The 27,752-nt window shown below is 40.3% G+C and overlaps 3 long non-coding RNA genes across 3 annotated transcripts; all 3 read left to right on the top strand.

The window, feature by feature from the left end:
- The first annotated feature begins 5,400 nt into the window (after positions 1 to 5,400).
- Positions 5,401 to 6,373, top strand: LOC145803123 (uncharacterized). Its single transcript, XR_014345233.1, has 3 exons — positions 5,401 to 5,569; positions 6,040 to 6,105; positions 6,246 to 6,373. It is a non-coding gene; the product is annotated as an uncharacterized LOC145803123 (long non-coding RNA).
- A 505-nt stretch (positions 6,374 to 6,878) lies between these two features.
- On the top strand, positions 6,879 to 9,448 carry LOC145803122 (uncharacterized). The gene is made up of 3 exons (XR_014345232.1): positions 6,879 to 6,972; positions 8,520 to 8,564; positions 9,110 to 9,448. It is a non-coding gene; the product is annotated as an uncharacterized LOC145803122 (long non-coding RNA).
- Positions 9,449 to 13,440: 3,992 nt separating this feature from the next.
- LOC145801943 (uncharacterized) lies at positions 13,441 to 26,899 on the top strand. Its single transcript, XR_014343882.1, has 2 exons — positions 13,441 to 13,647; positions 26,555 to 26,899. It is a non-coding gene; the product is annotated as an uncharacterized LOC145801943 (long non-coding RNA).
- Positions 26,900 to 27,752: the final 853 nt, after the last annotated feature.

The raw sequence follows: 27,752 nt of genomic DNA, 5'->3' as shown, positions 1-27,752 counted from the left end.
GATCCAAGAGAGCTCTAAGAGTGAAGCACTTGTGAGTGTGAGTGTGAGAGCCTTGTAAAGCTTTGTACACGACTATACTTGTAAAGAGAACTTGTATAGTGAAGACATTCTTCCACCTAAACTTTGTGTGTGTTAGTGTGGTCGAGTGGGGAAGGCTGACTTAGGTGCAACCAGGTGGGTTGAAAAGCATCTAAGGCTGCACGGTTGGCTTAGAAAATCTAAGGCCGTGACATTATGCTTGCAAGATTGTTGACTGCACATGATGCAATGATGTCATGTGATAAAACTCCAGAGACATGCAAGATGGTCCATTCTGAAGAAGTTAAAGAATTATATAGTGATCTTATGACATTGGACCCACCACATTCTCAATACTACAAGGATGAATACAGCTTAGTCGTGTTAAAGCAGGTGAATATCTCTTCTCTTCTATATTACTGTTTAGGAAAGCACAGTCCATTTAGGTTCATTTTTTATTGTAGTTGTGGATGTATGAGTAGTATCTCTTTAATTTCATGTTCTCCTTAAGGAGAGCCAGAGTTTTGAAACATTGCATTTAGGAGTAAGAACAAGCTGATCTGAGTTGAGCAAAAAACAATGTATTGCGTGTTTGTGCTTAACTTAGCAGGTAAGGAGTAGTGCATGTGCCTGGTTCTAGTTCGGTTGAATTTGTGTTGTTATTGTTTAAGCTCAGTTTGGCCAAAACAGACAAGCTACTCCAGTTCGTCTCTGTTCATTTTGTGAATACCATTAGATATTATTTCCTGGTGGTTTTAATATCCTACTGACGTATTGATTACTTGATTGGTCAGCACAGATATCTTATATGAAATTATGACTCAAAGCTCATTAATAAAGTCATAGATTAGCTTAAAATATATTAGTAAAACAACACTTAAAATGAAAATATATGTTTTCAACTTAACAAGCCCAGGTGGCAAAGTCCCATGGAAACAGTCTTCTTCAATTGTTCCTATACAAAGGCATGTTGTCACAGCCTTAACCCACACACCCTCTTAGGCTAAAGTCACCTTCAACTTGGATCATATCATTCCTACATACTCCTATGTAAATTGGTCTATGTTACACATGACAGATTGATAAGCCTTTCATCTAACTCTGGACACGTGAGGTTGTCACCACTTATCATGCTTGCATCAAATTTGAAATCTGATAATAGCTACTGAATGCCCTCATATTAAAGAATCTAAATGTTATTAGGTTTGACAGCTTTGCTCAACATAGTGAAGATTTTTTCACACTTAAACTGAAAGAAATTGGCTCAGCTCTTGCTTAAGCTTTCACTCATTTTGCTTAAGAACTAGGTCAAATGACCCTTTAGCCATTTAAAGTCCAAATAGTTGTACTTGTATTGCAGTCCTATAACCATGCTCTTTTGCATGCTCATTTAAGTAAACAGATGGCCTTGCTTCTTCAATAAGTTCATCTAGTATTCAAAGTAAAACCAAACTTAGTTCAACTATTTAGTGGTTGATATGTTCATATAGTGGGTTTATTATTATTTTTATTGAGATTAGTCTAACTATATAGTTATGTTCATTGGAATTATGAATGTCTTGTGTAAGAATCTCTAATAGTTCTTTTCGACCCAAACTCAGAGAGATCTCTAGTCAATAATATTAGTAAGAGTTAGTGTTAAAGATTTTCCTTGAACCTCTGATATAGATTACTGATTTTTCTATAACACAGATTCTCATATTTTTTGTGCTTCTGCAGCTGACCTCCAGTCAGGAATCTTTACAGAGGCATTGTTGTCATTACAGGGACTCAGCATCATCAGGCACCAATAATTATATCTGTTTACGACTCAGTAATCTTTCATTGTCACACATTGGGTCTATTGAGAAATTACTGTGGGTCCAAATGTTAGACCTCAGCCACAACCAACTTAGCTCAATTGAAAATTTTCTTTGTCACTTGAATCTATTTTTGTGGTTTTGATTTTCAATTCATTGTATTTCTATATCTATCTATTTATTTTTCTGTCTGTCTGTCTGTCCATCTATATGTGTGTATCATGTCTTCATATATACAATATTATACACATTTGTACAACATTAGCTTATTGCATGGCCATCTTTATTTTGTAAAATGGTGCCAGTCAAAGTCTGATAGTTTCGCGATGCATTTTGATGCTTAAAAGGCATTTCTAATGATTATTTAAATGAAAGTAAATGAGTGCTTTTTATCGGTCTTTATGACAGGATTGCAAGCTATGCAGCTTCTTTCTTGCTTGAACCTTAGTAACAACAAAATGGGTAGTTTTTCTGCCCTGGAGTCTTTAAAACTGCTAAAGTCATTGAAAGTGTTGGATATCGCATACAACGAAATCGGTGCACACGCCGTCGACACAAGAAGATACTTGTGCTCTTCTCCCCTCTCCCATATAGTAGGAAGTGATTGGAATTTTGGTGAATTTGTAATTGGTGGTGTCAATGTGACAAATTACTGGGAAGCGTTTGCAATTTTTAAAGACTCGAAGTTGACACAATTAGACATTATTGTTGTTACTGAAGAAGAGTTTAAGTTGTTTCTGGTTAAGATATTACCTGCGCTTAATTGGCTCGATGGTGTAAAACTGCATTGATTCTACATTCCTTATCCCGTTTCTCATACGGTTAAGTTGTAGCTTGTTTTCATATAATTTACCAAAGAACAGTTGTTGTTTTATAAGATAGTGAACATTTTCTTATAGACACTTTTAACCCCAACTATTTTGCCATATGGTGTTTTGGTAATTTTATAAATTTATCAATTGGTCTCTATTTTCCCCATTTAATTATTCTTGGTTTCATATTAAATTAGTGAAATATTTAGCTGAAATATTAATAGAAAAATAAGGAGGAAAAAGAAGAAGAATATGCTTATAGTTTTTATGGATTTAGAAGAAGAAAAAAAAAACAAACAAACAAACAAACTTAAGATGGGGTGTGCTTAGAGATATAATATGGTGGGTGTTAGAGAAAAAATATTAACAAAGAGGTTATATTAATGCGATGAAGGGCATGTATAATGAAATTGTGACTACAATTAATTCACTTGCAAGAGAAACAAATGAAATTCTGATTACTTGAAGATTACGCCAAGAGTTAGCCTCAAGTCCGTACCTATTTGCCTTAATTATCGATGAATTGGTTAGACATATTTTAGATGATGTCTTATGATTTATGCTATTTACGGATGTTATTATCATAGTGGATGAAATTAAAAGAGGAATTAACACTAAATTAGAAATTTAGATAGAATAGAAGCACTTGAGTCGTTAACAAACATTTAAAAATAATACTGAAATTTTACACTTGGAATATTACTTCAGTAACAGTAGAAATAGAAATAACAGACAAGTTGAGGTTGAAAAGCAGGAGATACCAAAGGGTGAGCAATTTCGTTATGTAGGTTCAATTATTAATAAGAATGGAGTGAGGTTGAAGATGACGCGACCCGTAGAATCAAAGTAGGCTCAAATAATGCTATCTCCATTTGAAGCAACCCTCTCCATATGTGTCCAGGTTTCTTTAGTGGACTGGATAACAGTAATTGTGGTCCGAAATGTTGGGTTGTTGCAATTGTGTTAGTTCAATAGCGATCGATGATAGCATTTTGGCTTGAATGAACTTTCCGAAGAGATTAAACAAATCAAAATCAAGAGTACATTGAAGAAACTGATCGAGTCAACAAAACCCAAAATAGCATCGATGTAGTCGAATGTGCAGGCTACAGTGGCCTCAAGTATCTGAACTGTAAACATTTGGCAATGGAGAAATTGAGAACTTTGATTGTCAAAGTGATGAAGCCATCATGAATCCTCTTGCCACAATGCTATATAATTGATCTGTACATTTGGATTTCAAATTGTCGATTGGGAGAAGATTAAAAATCATAAGATTGAAAACTAAAATGAGATGCAAGACATGAGAATTATCACTTTTAATTTATTTATTGTGTTTCATTTTTTATTTTGTTTTCTAGGAATCACAGGGTTAATTTTTATAGAAATGAGTCAAAAAGTAGATACCAAATATTTAGATAAATATGAAAAGTGAAACAAATTCAAACTCACCAAATTTATTCTTAAAGTGATATGTGTTTTCTTTCCTCCAAATTCCTTGGACACACATTCAAAAATAAGCCAAGTTAAACACTGAAAAGCATTCCTAGGAGGGCACGAAGGCACACAGCGCTACTTATCCTCATAACCTTTGACCCTTAAGTATTGAACTCTCCCATTTTGTTCTCTTCTAGGCTCTCTTTTTGGAGTAGATAGTTCAACCTTGTTGGATCAACTTATATTTTTATCATATACAACAAGGTATATTTATAGGTGTCTCATTGAGTCAACCTTAGAATTCTTGCTCAACACTCACAATTTCTTAAGGTTACGTATTTGCCTTGCTTTAGAATTGTATTAGTCAATAAACAATGGGGCAAATTACGACGGCAGTTTTTGTATTTTGGTCATTGTGAAATTTTAGTCCTTTTAATTTCAATTGGCTTGATTCTGACCATAAATTTATGACTTTGTCTCAATTTGGTCCAATTGATTTGAATTCTTAGCATTTTTTTTAATAGAAAATATGCATTGAATTGTTATGTGTCATATTTTGAAGTGTAAAATTATAAACGTACTTGAGTTAATCTCAACCAATTTAGTGATAATTTTTTAAAAAAAACACTAACAATATTATCAATTAGACCAAATTGATACAAACTTTAAAATGAATGGTCAAAATTGAGCCAATTAAAAGTGTAAGGATCTAAATGACACAAGAAATAAAATATAGAGATTACTAGTGTAATTTGCCCTAAACAATAAGCCAACTAACCAAGCATTACGACAAAACCAATAAACTTAGGCCTATTGTAAAATAATTTAAGCTTATTTCAATTTAATTGAGGCCAGATTTTAAAAAGTTTGTTAGGCCATCTTCGACTCTTAAATTTTTACTCAAATTTAAGAAAAATGATTCATCCACATAATTCCCTCCCCCCTCCCCCGGCCAAAATGATGTGACAAGCAAAATTTGAAAAGTTCATCTACATTTAAATATTTTGGATAAACTTAGATTTGAACGTAAATTTGAGTAAAACTACAATAATGGCAGAGTGGTAAATTTTAAAATTACAAAAAGATCACTACAGGAAAATGAGGATTTAACGGTGTTTAATTAAACGTCACCTTTTTTCATAATTAACGGCGTTTTTTAAACGTCGCCTTTGTTGTTAGGTAAAACGGTACCGTTTTGTAGATAGAAAACGTTTAAAAAAACGCCTCAAACCTCTCTCTTCACACCCTTTTCCCTGTCTCCCTTCACACCCTCTTTTATCTCTCTCAGTTTTTATTTTGAAAACCTATTTTGAGCACCGCTGTCTCCTTCTCACTCACTCCATGCTCTCTCTCTCTCTCTCACTCAAATCTCTCTCGATTCTTCTTCGATTCTTCTTCAGTTCGGTGATTCATCTCGGGATTGCGGTTTTGAAGTTCGATTTTGAGCGTAGATCCGTGATTCATCTCCATGGATTTGGAACTCTTCGTCTTCTTCGATCAGAGGTTAGTTGCTCTCTCTTTCTCTCACTCAAATCTCTCTCGATTCATCTTCAGTTCAGTGATTCTTCTTCGATTCTTCTTCAGTTCGGTGATTCATCTCGGATTGCGATTTCAAAGTTTAATTTTGAGCATAGCTCTGTGATTTATCTCTGTGGATTTGGAGCTATTCGTCTTCTTCGATCAGAGGTTAGTTGCTCTCTCTTTCTCTCACTCAAATCTCTCTCGATTCTTCTTCAGTTCAGTGATTCTTCTTCGTTTAATTAACCACATTTAGAAAGGTTAGTTGCTCTCTCTTTGAATGGTTTTGATATCCTTTATGCTTGTTCAACATGGCTATTATATATAATAGATGAAATCCTAATCGTAGCCTAAGGATTAGAATAAAAAAAAGGGAAAAATTATTGGCGAATAAAAGCTAGTCCTAAATTTGACTAAATTTTATGCTTGACCTCGTCAATATATGTAATTTTCAGGTACTCAAAGAGAGTTTTAAGATTTATTGTGCAATTAATGATGGAATCATCAATCTGGTTGATAAGGTGAATTGCCTTTATTTTCTTGCAATATTTCCAACTTTAACATGGTATTAGGTGGAGCTTTTCGTTTGCTTAGACTTTATGCTTTAGTTTTTTTATTTTTTATTTGTTTTCTTTTATTTTTTATTTTTTATTTTTTCCAGTTTTTTGAGATGCCAAGACATGAAGCAATGAAAGCGTTAGATATATATAAACGATCTGGCCAGCAGGTGATGTTTGCATTGATTTTTGTTTGAATCATCACTTTTCAAAACTATCTTCTGTATTTTGTCAAATTGAAATGGAATGGATCTGAAGTTTAGACTCTGGACTCGGTTTTAATCATTCAAATTCAAGTTTTAGTGGTTAAAAAGTAGGTGTTTACTGCAGGCTGGAAGCAGATTGAATTTTTAAAATGCCTTTTCCATTACTGTCTCACCAATTGAATAGTCTAATAATTTTCCTTGGAAGTTGTTTTTTTCACACATTTTAAGTGATATATCTAGGGAACTGAACTATGCCTTTTTAGTTCATTAGTAACCGTTTACAATGTGATCAACAGCTATAGAATGTTAAGAATATTAAATCTGATGGCATTGATATGTAATATATTATTAACAAGGTCTTCACTTTTCTCTTTTTTGTTCTTGCGCTGGTGGGTCTGGATTGTTAAAGTAACATCAATATCCTGTTGAGTAATTCTTATTAAATGTGATGCTATCAAGTCTTGAATTAAGTCAATATCCTGTTGAGTAATTCTTATTAACATTCAGAGGAAGCACCTATTTGAGGACCCATGAGCTTTAAACTGATTATCTCAATGCCATCATTTGATTTTTGTTGTAGGAAACAAAAATGGGCTTCTATTGCCTCACACCACCACCGACCAAGGTAATGCTGTGACAAACATTTTGTTATTCTAAGTAGGATTACATTTTTATGTTGCTCTTAGTTAACATGGATATTCTTGTGTTTCTTAGAATTTTATTTGATCAAATCTTTCCTTTTTAATTCCACTTGATGCTACTGGGTGAAAATTGCATCCATGTATAAGGAAAATGATTGCATAGTTATCCTCATTTTGGAACATTAAAATCTCATATAATATATCATAGAATGATAAAATATTCTTTCAAAATTCAAGGTATGAAGGTGTTTTGTTGTTGTTTCGATATGGTTGATCCTTTGTGGTGAAACAAAGTGTGATAGCTAAATGATATTGTTGTTTTTAATTTTTAATTTTTTTTCCCCAATTTTCTTGCTTTAGAAGAAGGCAAACAAAACCTTTCTTGTCCAAGAGGAGATACGTTAAAGGGTTTTAATGATTTGAGTGATATTTGCTTTGTTATTGGCTACAGAGTAATCCTATACTTTTTAGTGGTCTGTCAAGCAGTTACTCATTCAGTTGAAACAACTTTGTTTAAGCCATAATTCCTGTGTTATGTTACAGAATTTTATGCTTTTTCTTTTTTGCTTCCAAGAAAATATCATTAGACTTACTTTGGAAAAATAATTTACAAGAGAAAAACAGGAAATGAGCAGAGAAAATATCATTAAAGGTTCTCCTATAGTTGTAGCAATATGAACCAGATAATGAAGTTCTTTAGCATGCCCCTCCTGCATGGTGTGCTTGTTTGTAGAATTTATCCCCGCCCTCGCTCTCTCTCTTTCTCATTGAATACTAGTTGCTATCTTAGTTGTTTTTTGTGATTGAATTGAAGGAAGAAATTATTTTTGCAGCAATGAAGCGACTCGAAGACTTGGGTGCCTCGTCTTTTATTCTTGATCTTAGAGATAATCTGGGTGGACTAGTTCAAGTTTGTTTGATATCTTACATTCTCCATTTGTCAATGTATATATATATATCCAAGTTGGACACTTTTATTATTTCATCTATTGCAAAAGGTTAAATTCATGATGCCAAAGAAAAATTGTCTTTGTTATATTGGTTACCATCAGTGCAATTTTAATGGATAATAGATAATTTGAATCGATTTCTTAGAGCATTGTAATTTTCTTTCTTTATTTCTTCTCCTTTGTTCTCATTGAGCCATGATTAGGTTTTATTTTATGTTATTTCTTGGACATAATTTTTAGTTGCTCTTGTTATCCTTGAATCAGGAGTTATACCCATTCATACCTTTTAGAATAACACTTCCTACCTATATATGTGTTCAAAGTTCATATTTATCATAAAAAAAAAAGAAAAGAAAAAAAGAAGAGGAATGAAAAAACCGTTTGGAGTTGAGGAGAAAAAGCTATTTGTGTATCTTATGAGCAAAGGAAAAATTGATTTGCTTCACTAGTTAGCTGATTTTTTCCCCCACTAATTTTCAAATGCTTTTAAACTATGTTTTTAATTTTTTTGGTTCTGTCCATGGAGTTTAATGTGATTGAGTGTTTAAAAATTGAAAATTTGATTGTTTTGCTTATTTCAGGCTGGGATTGAAATTGCTAAGCTCTTTCTAAACCAGGGGGAGACGGTATGTGAATCTAATCAATCAATGTCATTGAAATTGTAAAATCCATATTTTAATTAATCTCCATCCATCCCTCTCATGAGAGTTCTTAATTCTTTTGTGTGCTGGCATTTGTCCATTGATGTTATCATCAATTTCAAAATTGCTGGTTGTTTGTCATTGATTTAAAATGAATCTCATGACATAATAAATGATCACATCTTCTTTATTTTGAGAAAACCTTGGGGTTGTAATTGGATCATGGATTCGGAGAGGAAATTTTCTATGGAAAAGGAAAATTGAAGGGAAAAATAAATGAAATTGAAGTTAATTTTCTTCTCACTTCTCTTCAAATTTGAGTTGGGGACCCGGGGTTCCCTAAAAGATATATTTCACATTATCATGAATGCAGAAGGTGGAAATGGAATACAAAACTTACAAATACTTAAAAATGGTCAGACTGATACCAATTTGTGAACATTTTGGGTTGGACGGTTTTTTTCAGTATACTTTTTAAACTACTTTTGATTGCAATATGACTAACCACTTATTTGTTATTTCCGATGCAGGTTTTGGTGAACAAAAATACTGCTAGTGCAAGTGAAATAGTGAGCCGCTGAGATTATCACAGAGATTCAGTTGCTTACCAATGGAACCCGAAGACGAAACACATCTTGTCAGCTGGAAGTCTCAACTTGAGGAGGATATGAAGATGATCCAATATCAGGACAACAAAAACCACATTATTGAAGTACTTGCAGCTAATGACCTTGACTGTGATGATCTGGGTTCAATCTGTGCAGCAGACATGATGGTTCTTGGTAGCTATATAGAAGAAATTGTAGTATCTGCAGTCTCTTATCATTTGATGAATAACAAGGATCCTGAATACGAACATGGAAAGCTAGTTATTTCATCCTCAAGGTTAGATTAGTATATTATTTATCAAAACAAGGTTAGATTAGTATATTAATTGGAGGCTAGTTATTTCATCCGCAAGGTTAGATTATTATATATATTGGCGGTTTCCTTACCATTCAAGCCTCGTTAACTTACTTTGTTGGTCATGGAACAGTTTGTCCCATGGTTTGAGCATATTCCAGGAAGGCAAGCCTTCTGGCAAGGATACTTTAAAGCTGGAAGCACAGACTGAACCTTTTATGGTTGTGCATATGTTTTTTCAATAATCTAATTGTATGGAACATGAAGAGTATTTTCTTGATGTCCTCTTTTTGTTGTCCTAGGATGCACCAAAGGATGAGGCTGCTGCTGTGAAGCCAGAAACAAAAGTTGGAAGCACAGTCCCTCAGGCATCAGCTTTAACAGAGGCATCAGCTTCAACAGTGAAGGATGCTGGTAACCCAGCGCGCTAGCATCAAAAGCTCTGGTGGGTTAGATTTATTATTTCATTTTTGAGATTTCTTTGTTAGGATTTACTTATTCTCTACCATTGGTTCTACAAGTCGCTATGTATATATGCCAGCACCTGCACCTCTGCATTCCATGTTAAAATTGCGGATACTTTTTTAGTATTTAATTAATCAACTGAAGAATCACTGGCATTCTTTCACGCATATAATATATAGACATGTAGATTGATTTTTTTTAGTTTTGTAAACTTAACATGAAGTTTATGATGACCATCCGTCTCTGTAGTGTTTATTCTTCTCATGTTCCCTTCTTTTCTCATCGTGGTGTTTGCTTATACCAGGAGATTCCTCCTGACAATGAATTTGAGAAGCGCACAAGGCCAGAAGTCATACCAGCTAGTGAGATTGGTGTGACATTCAAAGATATTGGTGCTTTGGATGATATTAAAGAATCTCTCCAAGAACTAGTGATGCTACCTCTTTAAAGACCAGACCTATTCAAGAGAGGCCTTTTAAAGCCATGCAGAGGAATATTGCTATTTGGGCGTCCTGGCACTGGGAAGACAATGTTGGCAAAGGCCATTGCCAACGAGGCTGGAGCAAGTTTCATTAACGTGTCTATGTCTACTATCACTTCAAAATGGTTTGGTGAAGATGAGAAGAATGTTCGTTTGTGGTTAATGTTAACACATAATTTTTGGATATATGTTAGTTTGTGGTTAATGTTAAAACATGATTTTTTGATTTTGGATATGTTAATTTTGTGGGTAATGGTGATTGGATATTAATTGAATGAGAAAGTGAATTAATGCTTCATTACAGCTATTTGAATGGGAGTTATAATTTTATATTAGTGTTATTACTGGTATTTTTTTAGTTCAATCAATAAAATTAGCACAATTTCAAAAAAAAAAAGAGGATACGGTGACGTTTCTACAAACACCTCTTAAACCCTACATCTAACGGCTATAGTTTTTTAAAAAGATATGACGGCGTTTTTCCAAAACGTCGCTAAATATCGTTAGAGACGTCAGCGTGTGTTGAGCAGGACATTTGGCGGCGTTTAATATCACGACGTTTTTAACACGCCATAAAGCTATAGCGACGGCCGCGTCCTCGGCGTTTGGTGTTAAGCGTCGCAAAAATAATTGGCGGCGTTTTTGTCACTTTTAGGGGCATTTTTTAAACGCCCCTAAAAGTTGAATTTCCTGCTGTGGATCTTGAAAAAAGTTCGAGTATATATTTAAGTCTCCTTTAATTTGGGTTAAAACATGGGTAAAACTCAATTTCATATAAATTTGAGTCAATGAGTGTAGAGGTGTTATGCAAGATTTTTATCCAAATTTAAATTTGATAAACCTTGTTTGGCATTCGACTAATATAGTTAAAAAATTATTGTAAATTATCATATTACTCTCTCAATTTTTTTTATAAAAAATTAAAAAATTAATTAAAATAATCACTTCTCAAACCATAGGGGTTGAAAATGTCTTTAGATGGTGGTTTTCAACTTTTGCCTCTATGAGAAGATTTTTTAATTGGAAATTATGGTTTATGGTTCCTATACGAACAGTTCCCCCACTTAATAAGGACACAAAAAAAGATAATTACACAATGGGGTGATGGAACCAACTTAACCAATGCAATCATGAAAGCTACATTGGACCCACTCTTCAAAATAAGCAAATCTCGAATTTTAAAAATTGCTTACAAATCACATATATCGATTAAGATTGAGAAATATATTTGGATTTACGGTTCATTCTTAGGGTCTATCCTTTTTTCCACAAGGGAAAGTCATTCATTTACATGATCACATTTTTTACCATATCATTTGTTACAATTGCCTTGAAATTGTCACAAGTGATGGAACCAACTTAACTAGCGGTGCAACTTGGACGGGCTCAACCCGAGCAACCTGAGCTCAGCCCGAATTTTTTTAGGGCTTGGACAAAATATTTTCAAATTCGGTACAGGCTTGGGCAAAAATTCAGAAGCCCGAATTAAATTTGGGCGGGCTTGGGCAAAGACGTCAAGCAACCCGAGCAACCCGAAGCCCGAATTATACATATATAAATATATAAAAATATTAAATATATATATAAATTATTAGCCATTACATGATATTAAAATAATTTATATTATTAAATCATATTGAATATATATTATATATATAAATAACATAAAATCTTACTTTTTTTTCTTTTTATTTTCACTCATAAATTGTAAGGACTATTATAGTGGCATCTCTCTTACATTATATAAATTATTTGTTTTGATGGTATTAATAATTTTCTATTTTTAAAAAAAAAATTATAAATAGAGTCAAATTTTAATAATTTAATAATGTAGCTGGGAAAAAAAAACTGAAATTCATTTACAATTCGGGCAATTCGGGTTTAACTCGGGTCGGGCTTGGACAGACTACCTCGGGTTACAATTCGGGTTTGGGCAGGTCTCAGCACAATTTGGGCTGGGCTTGGACAACCTCCCAACCCGACCAAGTTGCACCCCTAAACTTAACCAATGCAATCATGATCATGAGATGGTAAACTAAATATCATTAATAAATAAATAAATGTAGTATTATTGGCCATTCATTAATCATATATATATATATATATAAAATAATTGTTATATCTTTATATTGAAATGTATGTTTTATTATTAATTATTTTTATATTTACGTATTACTTGTATTAGTTGCGTTCTCCCCCCCCTCGTAATATTTATCTCAAACTTCTAAGATTACTAGTGACAAATGGAACTTGCCTTTTTTTATTGAACAAATTAAATCAATGGTCTCTAAAATTTTTACATTGAATCAATTCCATAATATCTTAGCAAAACACCATCCCTCCCTCATAATATTTATCTCAAACTTCTAAGATTACTAGTGACAAATGGAACTTGACTTTTTTAATTGAACAAATTAAATCAATGGTCTCTAAAATTTGTACATTGAATCAATTCCATAATATCTTAGCAAAACACCATTGACAAAAAGACTTTTTTCAAAGTAATATAAAAAAATTTACAAACAATTCCATAAAGATCTTTTTTTTTTTTTGTTTTTGCTCGGCAATTCCATAAAAAACTTGGTTACGTTTTTATTTATTTTAAGGAGGAAAAACTTGGATCAGTTCTATTGCCTAAAATGGTAAATAGCATGCAATAGAGATGAGGAGGTGATGATGAGAAAGATAAATCTCACAATCTGCAGCAATTGTAACAGGATTGTACATAATACCATTAAAATCGCACCAAATTGCACCAAGCACACATTTTTTTTTCCTTATGGCGGGCGGGTTGGGTGGGTGGAGGGTTCAACGAGGATGGAGGGCGGGTCGGTGCGGGTGGTGGTCCGTAAAAGCCAACTCGCCAGTTCAACCGACCCAACCCACCATTGATTTCATTTTTCCTTCCAGCTAATATATATATATATATATATATCCAGGTTCAATTCCAACCATTGGATTAAATCTATCAAAGTAAATAAACAGAGCCTCACACACACACACACACACAATGAATTCTCAATTACACCTAACTCACACCCCAATCCCTCTCTTTCATTCATCGACTGCTATGCGCCTCCCTTGTTGCTCATCCTCCTTACCTTGCCGATCGTGGCCACTGCGCGCCATTAGCCTTGCTGCCACCGCGCCACCGCTGCTGCTCTTCGCTCGTTGCCGCCGCTCGTTGCTCGTCGCGGCCGCTGCTGCTGCTCTTCGCTGGTACATAGCTCTCGCTCTTTATCCTTTTTTGCTTTTTGTCATCGAGACCTGTATCAATATCTCTAGTTTCAGACATTTTTCTCGAAGCCATCTTGAATATGGTAGCTCAGAATCTTGGAGAGAGAGAGAGAAGAGAAGGGGTAGAAAATTAAGTGCCCACAAATTGACTTGACTGGGTCTTCCCCCAACTAATAAAAATATACATTAATCACCTTCCCCAACCTCTAATTGTTGGTCAATACTTTAATTATTTTTTGGAATGCAATTGTCTGTGCTCAATATTATTTTGTTGTATTTTTTTTTTGTTTAATGATTTTGATGATAATTTTTTGTTATTTATTTATGTTCAATTGTTATTGTATAATTTGTTTGAATTGTTGAATTTTTAGTTCACTAGTTTGTTAATGTTTAATGTTAAATTAGATGAATGAACATTGTGAGGGCCGAATATTAGGAGACGTAAAGAGGCCGAATAATTGGATCTCGAGAGTCGAAATATATATAGCATTCGGCCCCGCCTTATACATACCAATCCTACCCTATTCGGCCAAATAACCAGTTGAGTAAGGGGCCGAGTGAAGAGTGGTTTGCAACAAAAGGAGCCGAGTAAATAGTTATACGGCGAATTGAAAGTGGGCCTAGCCCTGAGGCCGAAGAAAGAAAAGATATAAATAGAAGAACATCAGCCAGAGAGAGATATGTGAGAACTAGTATGCTTAAACTTAAAATACAAGCAATCGAGAGTATATACTGACTTATCCGTCGGAGCGCTAATTTCGGCACTCCCGACCGGAGTGTTCATTCCTTTTTAAGTTAATAGCTGAGGATCTCGAGTGCCCCATTGGATCCAAAGAGTATATCCAAATCCACTCCCCCACAATTGGCACCGTCTATGGGAATACACCAGCATATCCATGGCGGGCGTGACGGAATATCCTCCGGTAGTCGTTACTGACCTTACATCACGAGATGATATCACTCCGAGCAACATGCTTGGACCAGAGAATATTACCGCACGACGGGCCTTGAACTTCGACTCACCTTCGACTTCAACGCAGGAGACAATGCAAGCGATCATGAAACAGGCCAAGCAAAACGAACAAAGGTTGGAAAACATGATCGCTAAGAACGAGCGCCTTCGTTAGGATCTAGCCTTGGAAGTGGCAAAGTCCCAGCAAGTCGCACACCAAGATCCGGGACGACCTCTGAGAGAGGATGTTTGACGACCTCGAATTCGGAAACAAGACAGTGACAGTGATTCTGACTCATTATCTCCAGAACCCAAAAAAATGGAGGAGTCGAAACCTCCAGCTCCTCTGAAGAGAGTCCGCATGCACGGAATAAGCGAAGACGACATGGTTCAGACAAAGTGAACCAACATGATCCCTTTATGCGACGGATCGCAAGGGTCGCACTACCCAAAAAGTTCAAAACTCCATCGTTCACCCTATATGACGGAAAATCGGATCCCACTGATCACATCCGTCATTATAAACAGGCCATGACACTGCATGCAGACGACGAGGCTCTCATGTGCTAAATATTTCTGAGCAGTTTTAGACCATTGGCCGTCATATGGTATTATAAGTTGGAGCCGGCTTCAATCAAGAACTTCCACCAACTCCAAAAATCCTTCAGGGCAAGGTTCATCACTAATGAGGTCCAGCCGAAGCAAGCCGATTCTCTGTAGGCAATGCAAATTCAACCGGGGGAAACCCTTCGTGCGTATTCGGCGCTGTATTGGGAATGTTTTAATCTGGTAGATGATGCCTACAATGACTCCATGGTCGTTACTGCCTTCAAGATGGGGTTACATCCAGACAGTGCCCTCCGCAGTTCTTTGACCAAACGGCCCCCAAAAACGGTCTGGGCGTTGATGAAAAAAGTTGAGGAATACTGCAAAGTAGAAGACGATGCCCTCCGGGTCAAAGATAGGCATAAAGCCACTAAGTCAACTCTGCCTGAAGTCGTGCAGCCGATAAATGCTGCACCACCACAGAGCCCTGAATCACGAAATCGGGCTAAGCGAGATAGAAAACGGGATTCACGCCGATCAAACGACCAATGTCTATGCCGAGCTAATGAGCAGCTTCAGGTGGATCGCAGGTGCGCGAGGCGCGCAGACAAGAAATATACGAAATTATCGAAGCCGATCAGTGTGGTTATGGCTAAGGTTCAACACCTTCCGTTCTTCAAATGACCATAAAAAATGGTGGGACCTCCCGACACGAGGAGACGGGATAGGCAGTGCGAATATCACAAAGATCACGGTCATGATACCGACAGTTGCTATGCATTGAAAGATCACCTTGAGGAGTTGGTACAAGACGGTCGGCTCTAGCAACACGTCCGAAAGAACAACTCAATCAAAACAGTTGCCCTACGGCAGGATTCACCTCCGCTCGGCGTCATCCATATGATATACAGCCTGCCAACAGCCCCAACCGTGCATGCGATTCAGTCGCATCTAGGCCCCCAAAAGCAGATCACACCAGAAAAATGGCCCCATGAAGCTCTGAATATTGTCTTCGACGATTATGATTTTATCGGCGTAACACTCCCCCACATTGATCCATTGGTCATCGAAATACGCGTAAACTGATTCACCGTTGAACGCGTTCTCATAGACTAGGGGAGTACTTCTGAGGTTATGTATTACAAGACTTTCATCAAACTCGGGTTCTCCGAGTCAGACCTGTCTACGGGCCCTTATCCATTATTCAGGTTCAACGCTAATCCGGAATACCCGTTGGGCAAAATCACACTACTAGTTTGAGCGGGCTCCCAAACAGTGGATGTGGAATTCTTGGTCGTCAAGTTGCCTTCGCCGTATAATCTCATCATGGGGCGAACTTGGTTGCATACCATGCAGGCCGTGCCAAGCACCTATCATCAACTGCTCCGCTTCCCGACAAAACGCGGCATTGAGCAAATCCGTGGCTTCTAGAAATCGGCACAAGCATGTTATCTCCTTGCTGCAAAGACACCAAAAGAGTTGGAAGTGAATTCTATTGAGGTGCCGGCTCGAGAGAGCCTTGACAATGTTGGGTGGCTCCCGAGTAAAAAGGCCATGGAAGCCTTGGATCGAGTTGAAATTGACGGAAACCCAGACAGGTTCTTCATGGTCGGTGCCTCCCTGAATGAAGCCGATAGGCAGCAGCTAATTTCCTTCTTGCTCAGCAACCTTGATGTATTTGCATGGACACCATATGAGATGCCGGGTGCGGATCTGTCTGTTTCGTAGCACCGTTGAAACGTTGACCCTAAATGCAAGCTGATTATTCAGAAAAGTTGGCGGTCAGCCGCAGAGCACACTGCCGCTTTTGTTAAAGAGGTTGACCAATTGCTCGACGCTGGGGCAATCAAGGAAGTGACCTACCCTACATGGCTCTCGAACACTGTGGTTGTGAAGAAGAAAAATAGGACTTGGCGAGTCTGCATTGATTTCACAGACCTAAACAAAGCCTGCCCCAAGGATTGTTTTCCCCTCCCCAGAATAGACCAACTTGTGGACGCTACGGCACGTCATCAGCGTATGAGCTTCCTCGATGCCTACAGAGGCTACCATCAAATTGCCATGCATCCGGAGGACCAAGACAAAACTGCATTCCATACTCCAAGAGGAACCTATTGCTATAAGGTTATGCCTTTTGGGCTGAAGAATGCAGGGGCAACTTACCAAAAACTAGTCACTGCCATGTTCAAGGAGCAACTCAGCCACACTATGGAAGTGTACATTGATGATATGGTGGTCAAGTCCAAAGAAGAGCAAAATCATCTAGCCGATCTAGAAGAAACATTCGGCATTTTACGCAAATATAGAATGAAGCTGAACGCTTCCAAATGTGCGTTTGGGAACGGCTCTGGCAAATTCTTGGTTTACATTGTCAACCACCGAGGAATCGAAGCCAACCCGTGGCAAATCACAGTAATCCCGAAACTTGGCTCCCCTCAATCGGTCAAGGAGGTTCAAAAGTTGATGGAGATGGCCGCCGCATTCAACAGGTTCATCAGTTGTTCCACGGACCGCTGTCGACAATTATTTCACACCCTACGGCAGGGTAAAGCTTTTGAATGGACCTCTGAGTGCGAAGCTGCTTTCAACGATCTGAAGACCTATCTTCGATCAGTTCCACTATTGACAACACCATCGACAGGCGACCCGCTCATTTTATATCTGGTCGTCTCTGACCGGGCCGTCAACACCGTACTGTTAAAGAAAGAGTTTGGGGAGCAGCGACCAGTGTATTATGTGAGCAAGGCAATGGTTGATACCGAAACATGTTACCTTCCGTTGAAAAAACTCATCCTAGCCCTCATCATGGCAGCAAGAAAACTGATGCATTACTTTCAGGGGCATACCATTGGGGTACTAACGGACTACCCCCTCCGGGCAATGCTCCGCAGTGCAGAAGCATCAGGGCGTGTTTCAAAGTGGGCCCTTGAACTCGGCCAGTATGATATTTAGTTCCTGCCTAGAACCTCAATCAAAGGGCAAGTGCTTGCTGACTTTGTGGCAGAATTCACTGAGGGTCACGCTAACTTGAAGTCTGAAAAAATTCAACCTAAGCTGAACTGGAGAATTTATGTTGGGGACATTTGGCAGCTGTACTGTGATGGATCGTCCAATCAACGCGACAGCGGAGCCAGAGTAGTGATCATGGCTCCTGACGGAGCAATAATTGAGCAGGCTGTCAAACTCGGCTTCGAAGCATCGAACAATGAGGCCGAATACGAAGCCCTGCTAACCGGTTTGCGGAATGCTCATCTCCTGGGTGCCCGGCGTTTGCTTATATTTTGTGATTCAAAACTTGTGATCAATCAATTAAAGGGATAGTACGCGGCCAAAAACGACCATATGGCCGCTTACATGAAAACGAAAAATTCCTTGCTGGCATAATTTGATCATCATGAATTGAACCAAATAACCCGTGATTAGAACACACATACAGACGCCCTAGCTTGCTTAGCCTCCGCCATTAACTCAGAGATTAAACGGACAATTGAAGTGGGTTTCGTCCCTAAGCCGAGCATTGGCCCTTCAGAGGAAGTCCAGATCAATGTCATAGAGTCAGGTCCGAGTTGGATGGACTCCATTGCTGCGTTCCTGTCTTCCGAACAGCTCCTGTCGGATAAGAAAGAAGCGCACAAGCTGCGAAACAAAGCTCTGCAATACTACTTGGATCCACAAGGAAAGCTTTACAAAAAATCCCTTTCTGGCCTATACCTGGAATGTGTTCATCCGGATAAAGTCAAAGAACTCCTGACTGAAATACATGAAGGTAGCTGTGGTGCCCAGTCTAGCGGGTGCTCTTTGGCCCATCGAGCTATAACACAGGGGTATTATTGGCCGACAATGAGAGCTGATGCCGAATGTTATGTAAAAAAATGTGAACAGTGCTAGAGGTTTTCTCCCTTAACCCATCTACCTGCTGAAAAGTTAAGCTCTATCACCAGCCCTTGGCCGTTCGCCCAGTGGGGACTTGATATCGTCGGACCATTGCCGCAGGCCCTAGGAAACAAGCGATACTTGATTGTCGCGACAGATTACTTCACAAAATGGGTCGAAGCGGAGGCACTAACGCATATTCGAGATGCTGACGTTAAGCGCTTTGCATGGAGAAATATCATAACAGGATTCGGCATTCCAAGAGCACTTATCTCATACAACGGCACCCAGTTTGATTGCGGCGTCTACCGAGAGCTGTGCAGCAAGTATGGTATCTGGCCTTATTTCTCCACGCCGGCTTACCCGCAAAGTAATGGTCAAGCCGAAGCCTCTAACAAATCCATCCTGGACGGCATCAAGAAGAGGCTAGAGAAAGCTAAAGGTAAATGGATCGAAGAATTGCCAAGTGTGTTGTGGGCTCATCGAACTACGCTGAGGCGATCCACTGGGGAAACACCGTTTGCTTTATGCTTTGGAACCCAGGCAATCATTCCCCAGGAGATCGGACTCCCAACCTTGAAATCAAAAGTTTTCGATATGGGCCGAAACGACATGATGCTGGCCTTGGATTTGATTCTGATTGAAGAACGAAGAGATCGTGACCTTGCATCCATGGCACGGTACCAGCAGCAGCTTGCTAAGTCGTATAATCAACGTGTACAGTTACGCCGCTATGCCCCAGGAGAATTGGTCCTCAAGAAAGTACTTCCAGTTGCTAAGAATCTGGCAGACGGAAAACTGGGTCCTAACTGGGACGGCCCCTATCAGATCGATTCAATCGTGGGTACAGGGGCATATCGACCCAAAGACATGTCTGGGAGGAGCCTGCCACAACCTTGGAATGCCACGCATTTGCGTAAATTTTATCATTAATCCGGCATGTGGGTCATGACTTGTTTTGTGTATTTGCCGTGTACAATTTTTACTTTCATAATCCAACTTTTTGTATCACTCTACGGAATTTTTGTTCGAAGTAAAAAGACTCTGAATTCGGAGCGCCCTTCGTGGATATCACGATTGGCCAAGATGAAAAAGCCTCCGAATTCGCAGCCCCATCCGTGCAGGATACGCTTGGGCAGAAAAAAACTCCGGATTCGGAGCACCTTTCGTGGATATCACGATTGGCCAAGATGAAAAACCCTCCAAATTTGGAGCCCCATCCGTGCAGGACATGCTTGGGCCGAAAAAGACTCCGGATTTGAAACGCCCTTCGTGGATATCACGATTGGCCAAGATGAAAAGGCCTCCGAATTTGGAGCCCTATCCGTGCATGTCACGCTTGGGCCGAATGGGACTCCAGATTCGGTGCGCCCTTCATGGATATCACGATTAGCCAAGATGAAAAAGCGTCCGAATTCAGTGCCCCATCCGTGCATGTCATGTTTGGGCCGAATGAGACTCCGGATTCGGAGCGCGCTTCGTGGATATCACGATTGGCCAAGATGAAGAAGCCTCCAGATTTGGAGCCCCATCCGTGCAGGTCACAGTTGGTCCGAATGAGACTCCGAATCTGGAGTGCCCTTCATGAATCACGATCGGCCAAGATGAAAAAGCCTTCGAATTCGGAGCCCCGTCCGTGCAGGTCACGGTTGGGCCGAATGAGACTCCGGATCTGGAGCGCCCTTCGTGAATCACGATTGACCAAGATGAAAAAGCCTCTGAATTCGGAGCCCCATCCGTGCAGGTCACATTTGGGCCGAATGAGATTTCGGATTCAGAGCGCCCTTCGTGGATATCACGATTAGCCAAGATGAAAAAGCCTCCGAATTCGGAGCCCCATCCGTGCAGGTCACGGTTGGGCTAAATGAGACTCCAAATCCGGAGCGGCCTTCGTGAATCATAATCGGCCAAGATGAAAAAGCCTCTGAATTCGGAGCCCCATCTATGCAAGTCACGGTTGGGGAAATAAGACTCCGGATCCGGAGCGCCCTTCGTGAATCACGATCGGTCAAGATGAAAAAGCCTTCGAATTCGGAGCCCCATCCATGCAGGTCACGTTTGGGCCAAATGAGATTCCGAATTCGGAGCGCCCTTCGTGGATATCACGATTGGCCATGATGAAAAAGCCTTCGAATTCGGAGCCCCATCCATGCAGGTCACGTTTGGGCCAAATGAGATTCCGAATTCGGAGCGCCCTTCGTGGATATCACGATTGGCCATGATGAAAAAGTCTTCGAATTCGGAGCCCCATTCGTGCAGGTCACGTTTGGGCCGAATGAGATTCTGGATTCGGAGCACCCTTCATGGATATCACAATTGGCCATAATGAAAAAGCCTCCGAATTTGGAGCCCCATCCATGCAGGTCGTGTTTGGGCTGAATGAGACTCCGGATTCGGAGCGCCCATCCGTGCATGACGCGCTAGGGCCGAATAATAATCCGGCTTCGGTGTGCTGCTTATGATTTTCATGATTAAAAAGCATGCGTTATAAACATAAATTGAAACATGCACACATTTGAAACAGGGTATTTTATTAAATTAACCAATAAGTACATAATTTGCACCCAATCCGTTGGAGCATTTATAATATGTTCAATTTTATTCAACCTCACCCTCGTCGTCGCTCTTCTTGATTTCGAAAGCGCCAAAGGGAAAGTTATGACGTTGGTATAACGGTGACGCCGATTCGACGCCTACTTTTCGCAGAGCCTCAACGGCTTGGAGAGCCTTAATCCACCCATGCCTGAAACCCTGATTCTCGCATCGGCATACTTCCTCGGTGAGTTTCTCCTTGGCCTTGTCTTTCCTGACTTTCCAGTCGTTGTGGAAGCCTTTCTTAGAACCACTGAACCTCACAGTCTCTACTGCAAACATGCTTGTCATCTCTCGATCGGAAATCACATGGCTTATCAGCCGTTGCATCACTCTTTCCCCAACGACCTAGTTAGATTGGCCGGCCACGCACGACTTGGCAGTTTTGGCTTTCCTTAGCTCACGCTCGACCTTTTTCACGCTAGCCTCCAAGTTTCGAATTCGTTCATCCTTCTTCTCTATTTCACGTCGCGCGGCACAAAGGCACATGCCGATTTCATAGGCGGTGTACAGCCCTTTCACCGCCCCATGGACAACCTCTCGAAATACTTCGAAATCCTGTCGACCGACCATCGACTGCTGGACTTCTGGTGGAAAAATCTATCGAGCGAACTCGATTGCCACACCTGGGTCATGAACAATTGAATCCGCTTCTGTCATCGGTTTATTCCTCACAAAAACCGCAAAACTCAACAGTCACGGGGTCGCGTCGGATTCACCTCTCGGTCACGATCGAGGGGGGCTGCCCCATTGCTGTTGTTCCCTTCTGGGTGATCTACTACTAACATTTTTCCCGTTCCCTCGACGTCCTACTTCCCGTGCGCATAGGCTCGCCACTGCGATTCATCTCTGTATCCAACTCAGCCAACGTCCTTCCCTCTCCTCTGCTGTTGAAGAATAGCCTACCTGACATTCGTTGTATCTAACCTTCCTCAATAGCCTGGTTTAAATTGAGTCTGAACACAATAATGGGATTTGCGGGCGTGAAGAATTCACCCTATTTATTCCCAATGGGTGCAGCGCCCCCGAGGCGATTTCATTAATGATAAACTTCAAAAGCCCGGTGTCGATCTACGTGTGCCTCAGCCACTCCATGAACTAATAGTATTCGGCCTTTCCAGTTCATACATTGGCTGGGCAAGGGTAGATTTATTAATCTAATCGGCCAAATATCTAAACCGGATGCCAATCTACGTATGCCTCAGCCACTCCATGAACTAATAGTATTCGGCCTATCCAGTTCATACATTGGCTGGGGCAAGGGCAGATTTATTAATCTGTTCGGTCAAATATCTAATCCCGATGTCGATCTACGTGTGCCTCAACCACTCGAACTAATGACTGGGGCAAGGGCAAGGGCAAGGGCAAGGGCAAGGGCAGCCGTTTCAACTCATAACAAGCAAGGGCAGATTCGTTAATCTTAACGGCTACAGCCTGGCCAATCAAATCGACCAAATCCCATGGCCTTGCGCCGAAAGGATCGTGTGTCTCCATTCATATGCAAGGGTATGCTCGTGAGTTTATTCGACTATTTTGAAAGTCTAACCGCGAGGATACTGTAGACACCCCATTTTTGACCGACCTTAAGACTCAGACGTCACCGATTGAGCGCTTGGTGATATTACATAATGTGCTTGTTCAGAAGTCTCAGAGTCACGGCCGTGAGCCCTGCCTCCGGACTTCCGAACCCTCTTTTGTGCTTTGCCTCGGTTTGCGAACCAGGCTCGGTTTTCACTGTTTCTTTTCTTGAGGGGAGGGAGAGGTCCATTAGACCATCTCTCAGTGGCCGTGGGCTACATTTTGTGGCCGCAGGCCATTTTGCCCATTTCGGAGTCCGGTTTCCGGTTTTTCGGGACCGTTGGCCGTGTGCCTCAGTTCGGGACCGCCTAACCATCTCCGTTTGCTCTGATTTTTGGCATGCTTCCTTTTTAATCCCTTTTGAGGGACACTGGGGTCTAAGAAACCCACTTCGTAGCCGATTGCCACTTTCGGTGCTCGGCAGCCCATTTTCGGGACCCCGAACTGCGTGTTTTGGCCCCCGAGCCTTCGTTTTGCATCGGTTTTCGTTCATTTTTGGTAGGTGGCTCTGTTTTATCACCAGGAAGGTCACTGGAGGGTGGGAGGCCAGCAATTATCTCGGCAACCAGTTATATTCCATTTTTCGCCCTCCGACGCCCGTTTTTCGCACTTCCGAGCCAATGTTGAACACCTTGGGGCCACTTTCTTCAACCCCAAACCACATATTTGTGATGTACATACATGGGAGGACCCTAAAAGTTTATGGCCGGCCACTAATGTTGCTTGACCCTTTTGAACCCCTCCTTCCGGGCTAATGTTGAACACCTTGGGGCCACTTTCTTCAACCACAAACCACATATTTGTGATGTACACACATGGGAGGACCCTAAAAGTTTATGGCCGGCCATTAATTCCATTTGAACCTTTTGAACCCCTCCTCAAAATGGCTTGTTCTCCCTCCTGTTTTAGAATTTCCAAATTCGAACCACAGGGTTGTGAAGAGGAGACTTGGGAGGCCACCTTTTTGTGGTGGCCGGCCACTATTTAAACTTGACCCTTTTGACCCCTAGCCGGCCGGCTAGGGGATGTGGTCGGCTGGCCACCTGCAACAAAAATACTTGGCCGGCCATGATCCTCACACTGTTCACTTTACAGCTGTGTAGCTTTATCCCCCAGAAAATATCTGTATCCGGGGGATATTTTGTGCGGGAAAGTTTGCCTCCTTTTTCCCCCACCTTTACACCCTCTTTTGTTCCATATAACCAAGGGCCAACACTTATTTTTGGGGTTAGAAAATTTGCTCGTCAAGCTTGAATACAAAACTCCCTCTCCATCTCCCTCATTTCCTTAAAAATCTTCAAGTTCTACACTACCATTTCTTCTACACCACCAAGCTCTACCACCACCACTCCAATCCAGCAGCAAGGGGAGGAATTCCAGCAGCTAAGAGGCAACAAATTTGGCCCAAGAAGCAACAAAAGAATTGGTCTTCAAGGGTGAGTTGCAATTTCCCCTTTTTTGGCCCATTTCTTGTATCTTTTGCAAGCCATACATGCTTATTGTTTTGAGCTCCGACAAAAACTGAAAAGGTCATTTTTTTGAGCTCATTTTCATGTCTCATTAAGGGCTCAACCCTGTTTGAGCCCTCCATCTTGCACTTGCTTCAATACCCTCCTTGTATGTCAATATTTTGCATGCTTTTTCTAACCTACGTGTGATCTATTTTGGAGTTTCTCATGAACTGTAAGTAGGCTTATTTTGATCCCCTCTTCAACATTGAAGAAGGGCTCATCTTTGTTTGGGACATCCATGTACCACTTGTCTTTGTATCCATCTTTGGTCCCCAATTCTTGTATGACATGGCAGCCTACCTTGGTTCCATTTTTGGTCATTTTACAGAGCTATAAAAGTTCTTATTATGGCCCATTGTTCATGTTTCATTGAGGGCCTTTCATGGTTTGAGGCATATTTGCTACACTTGCCTTTATATTCCCTCTTTGGTCCCTATTTTTGCATGTTTTGGCAGCCTATCATGCTTCGGTTTTTGGCCTTTTTACAGTACTAAAAATAGTCTTATTTTGGCCCATTCTTCATGTTTCATTAAGGGTCTTTGGCTGTTTGATGAATATTTTGCATACTTTGTGTTATAGCCACTTTTGAGCCTCATTTTGCATTGCATTTCTAGCATGTTTGTATACTGTTTTGGAGATTTTATAGTTCTGTAAATAGTCATATTTTTGGTCCCTCTTCAATGTTGTAGAAGGGAATTTTTCAGTTTGGGCTTTGCATATACCACTTGCCTCTTTGGCCACCTTTTGGCCCTTTTCTTGCATGGGAGTGCAGCCATACCTGTGTTTGTTTTGGGGTTTTTACAGTTCTGGAAAACATCATATTTTGGGCCCCTCTTCAATGTTGTTGAAGGGCCCTAACCTATTTGGAGTTAGCAGCTGTGAGTTGCTTCATAATCTCTTGTTTAGGGCCATTTTTGCATGCCATTGTTGCCCTATCTTTGTTTGCTGTTGGGCCATGTTTTGAACTGGAAAAATGCTTATCTTGGGATTTCCTTGCTTCTGTATTTTCATCGCATGTCCATATTGTGCATGTTTGGTATAGCTATAGGCCATTTCGGGCGCCAAAATTCATATTTCGGGACTATTCCATGCATCGGGTGTACTTTCGCCTCGTTTCGGGGCTGTTTTCCCCCACATTTCAGTGCTTCAATTCCATTAGCATGTTTGCATATCATTTCCATGACATTGCATTGCGTATGCCATTGACTCGGTTTGCATGCCCGCGTGCACGCATTTCGAGGCACTTCATTTTCATCTATCGGCCTCTTATGTGAGTGTGGCTGAGGCTCTCTAATATTAGTGTAAGCCCATATCACATTTCCATGTCATTTGCATTGCATATGTCATTGCCTCGGTTCGCGTGCCCGTGTGCACGCATTTCGAGGCATCTCATTTTTACAGCATAGTGCATACTAGGTTGTATCTTAGATCGCATTCTGTCATTTTCTCGATTCGCGTGCCCGTGTGCACGCATTTCGAGGCATCTCATCTTCATAGTATTGTGTATGTTAGGATTGTATCTTAGTCGCATTTCATGCATGTCATGCATATTGCATCGTGTTCGGGATAGGAGTTAGCCTGGGCACGGGAAACGAGGTACATTTCGTACTCCGAGTGACGGAATGTATCTCAATTCCCCAGTCACCGACACTCCGGATTATCCATGATGGAGTTAGGTTTTAGCTGTGTTTTCGTGTGCATTCGTCCTATATTGAATTGTGCATTTCGACTCCTCGGCCATCATGCCTCGGTATGCGTGATTGGTGGCACGAGGATCGAGGCATGCATATATTTGTGAAAATACATTGCTATGCCCCTTTCCTGCTCTCTGTTGCAGCAAAATGAAGAATCGGCAACTTTTCGGAACTTGGCACGCATTTCAAGAATAATTGCTAAACAGAGGTTAATTGGGGCATCCCGGTGGATTTCCGCGCAAGGCAGCCCAAACATACATCATTCATCAGGAGCAAGGCAGTCCCTGGCTTGCATGCCAGTTTTACAGTTTTCTTAGTTAATTTGTTAATTAATTAGGAATTTGTATATTATTCGGACTGTAATATTTGGACTGTAGTATTCTTTCATTCGGGACTGTATTATTTATTCGGACCCTCTGCGCGAGGGCATAACTGTAATAAGTGTGCGTGTGTGTGTTGTATGTCTTCCAACCCCACGTCTTTCTCCCTTTTATTTATCCGCTTATGATGGTTAGATTAGGGCATGTTTTAATTAGCATACAGTATGACAGCATGTTTGCATCATTCATCTGTATTGCATGCACCGGGCTCGGCGCATCATACTAACTGCATTATACTTTCAATTCCAAATTGAATACATGATAGTTGTAGCATTTCATATGCCATCTTAGAATAGCCGAGCCTGCTATAGTTGCATTTTTTTGCATGTGTTGCATTAGGCATTTTTTGTATACTTAGGATCATGCATGATTTCTAATGTAGTTTCTATTTTGGCTTGGAGTACTCGGTGAGTTTTATGCTTTAGCATCCTTGCATGCGTGTGAGTGACTGCCATGAATAGCATGCTTACCATGAGGCTATATGCTTATGTGCTATAATTGCTTGAATGTCTGTGGGTGAAGGTTGGGTTACTTGGATTGGAATAAATCATTGAGTGTGAGTTTTAAGCCCACTAGATAGTGGCAAAACCATCTTTTCTAAACCCACCTGCGGGTGGCAAAATCTGCATTTTAAGCCTACCTGCGGGTAGCAAACCATTTTCAAAAAAGCGAACATGAAATGTTTTGTTCCAATTCAGGCAACTCAGTCTATACTTGTATGCTGTGCGCATCACATAGTAACCTAGGCTAATAACCAGAATAAGAACACACAATGCTTTCAAAAATAGATATCATGGTTAGTAGAGGCCGATCTTTGATCGGGCGAGCGGGGGTGTTCACGAAGTGACCTTCCCCAATCGTACCCAAGTTCCCGAGCCGAGGCAACTTTGGTGATGACGGACACGTGGCCTTTGGCACCGAGTCAGGGTTTCCTAAATTTCCCATAAAAAAACATTTAGGT

The sequence above is a fragment of the Camellia sinensis genome, chromosome 11, assembly GCF_055761805.1.
Source record: "Camellia sinensis isolate YWXY chromosome 11, ASM5576180v1, whole genome shotgun sequence".
NCBI lineage: Eukaryota > Viridiplantae > Streptophyta > Magnoliopsida > Ericales > Theaceae > Camellia > Camellia sinensis.
The sequence above is the reverse complement of the archived record's forward strand: the minus strand, read 5'-3'. Positions and strand labels throughout refer to the sequence as shown.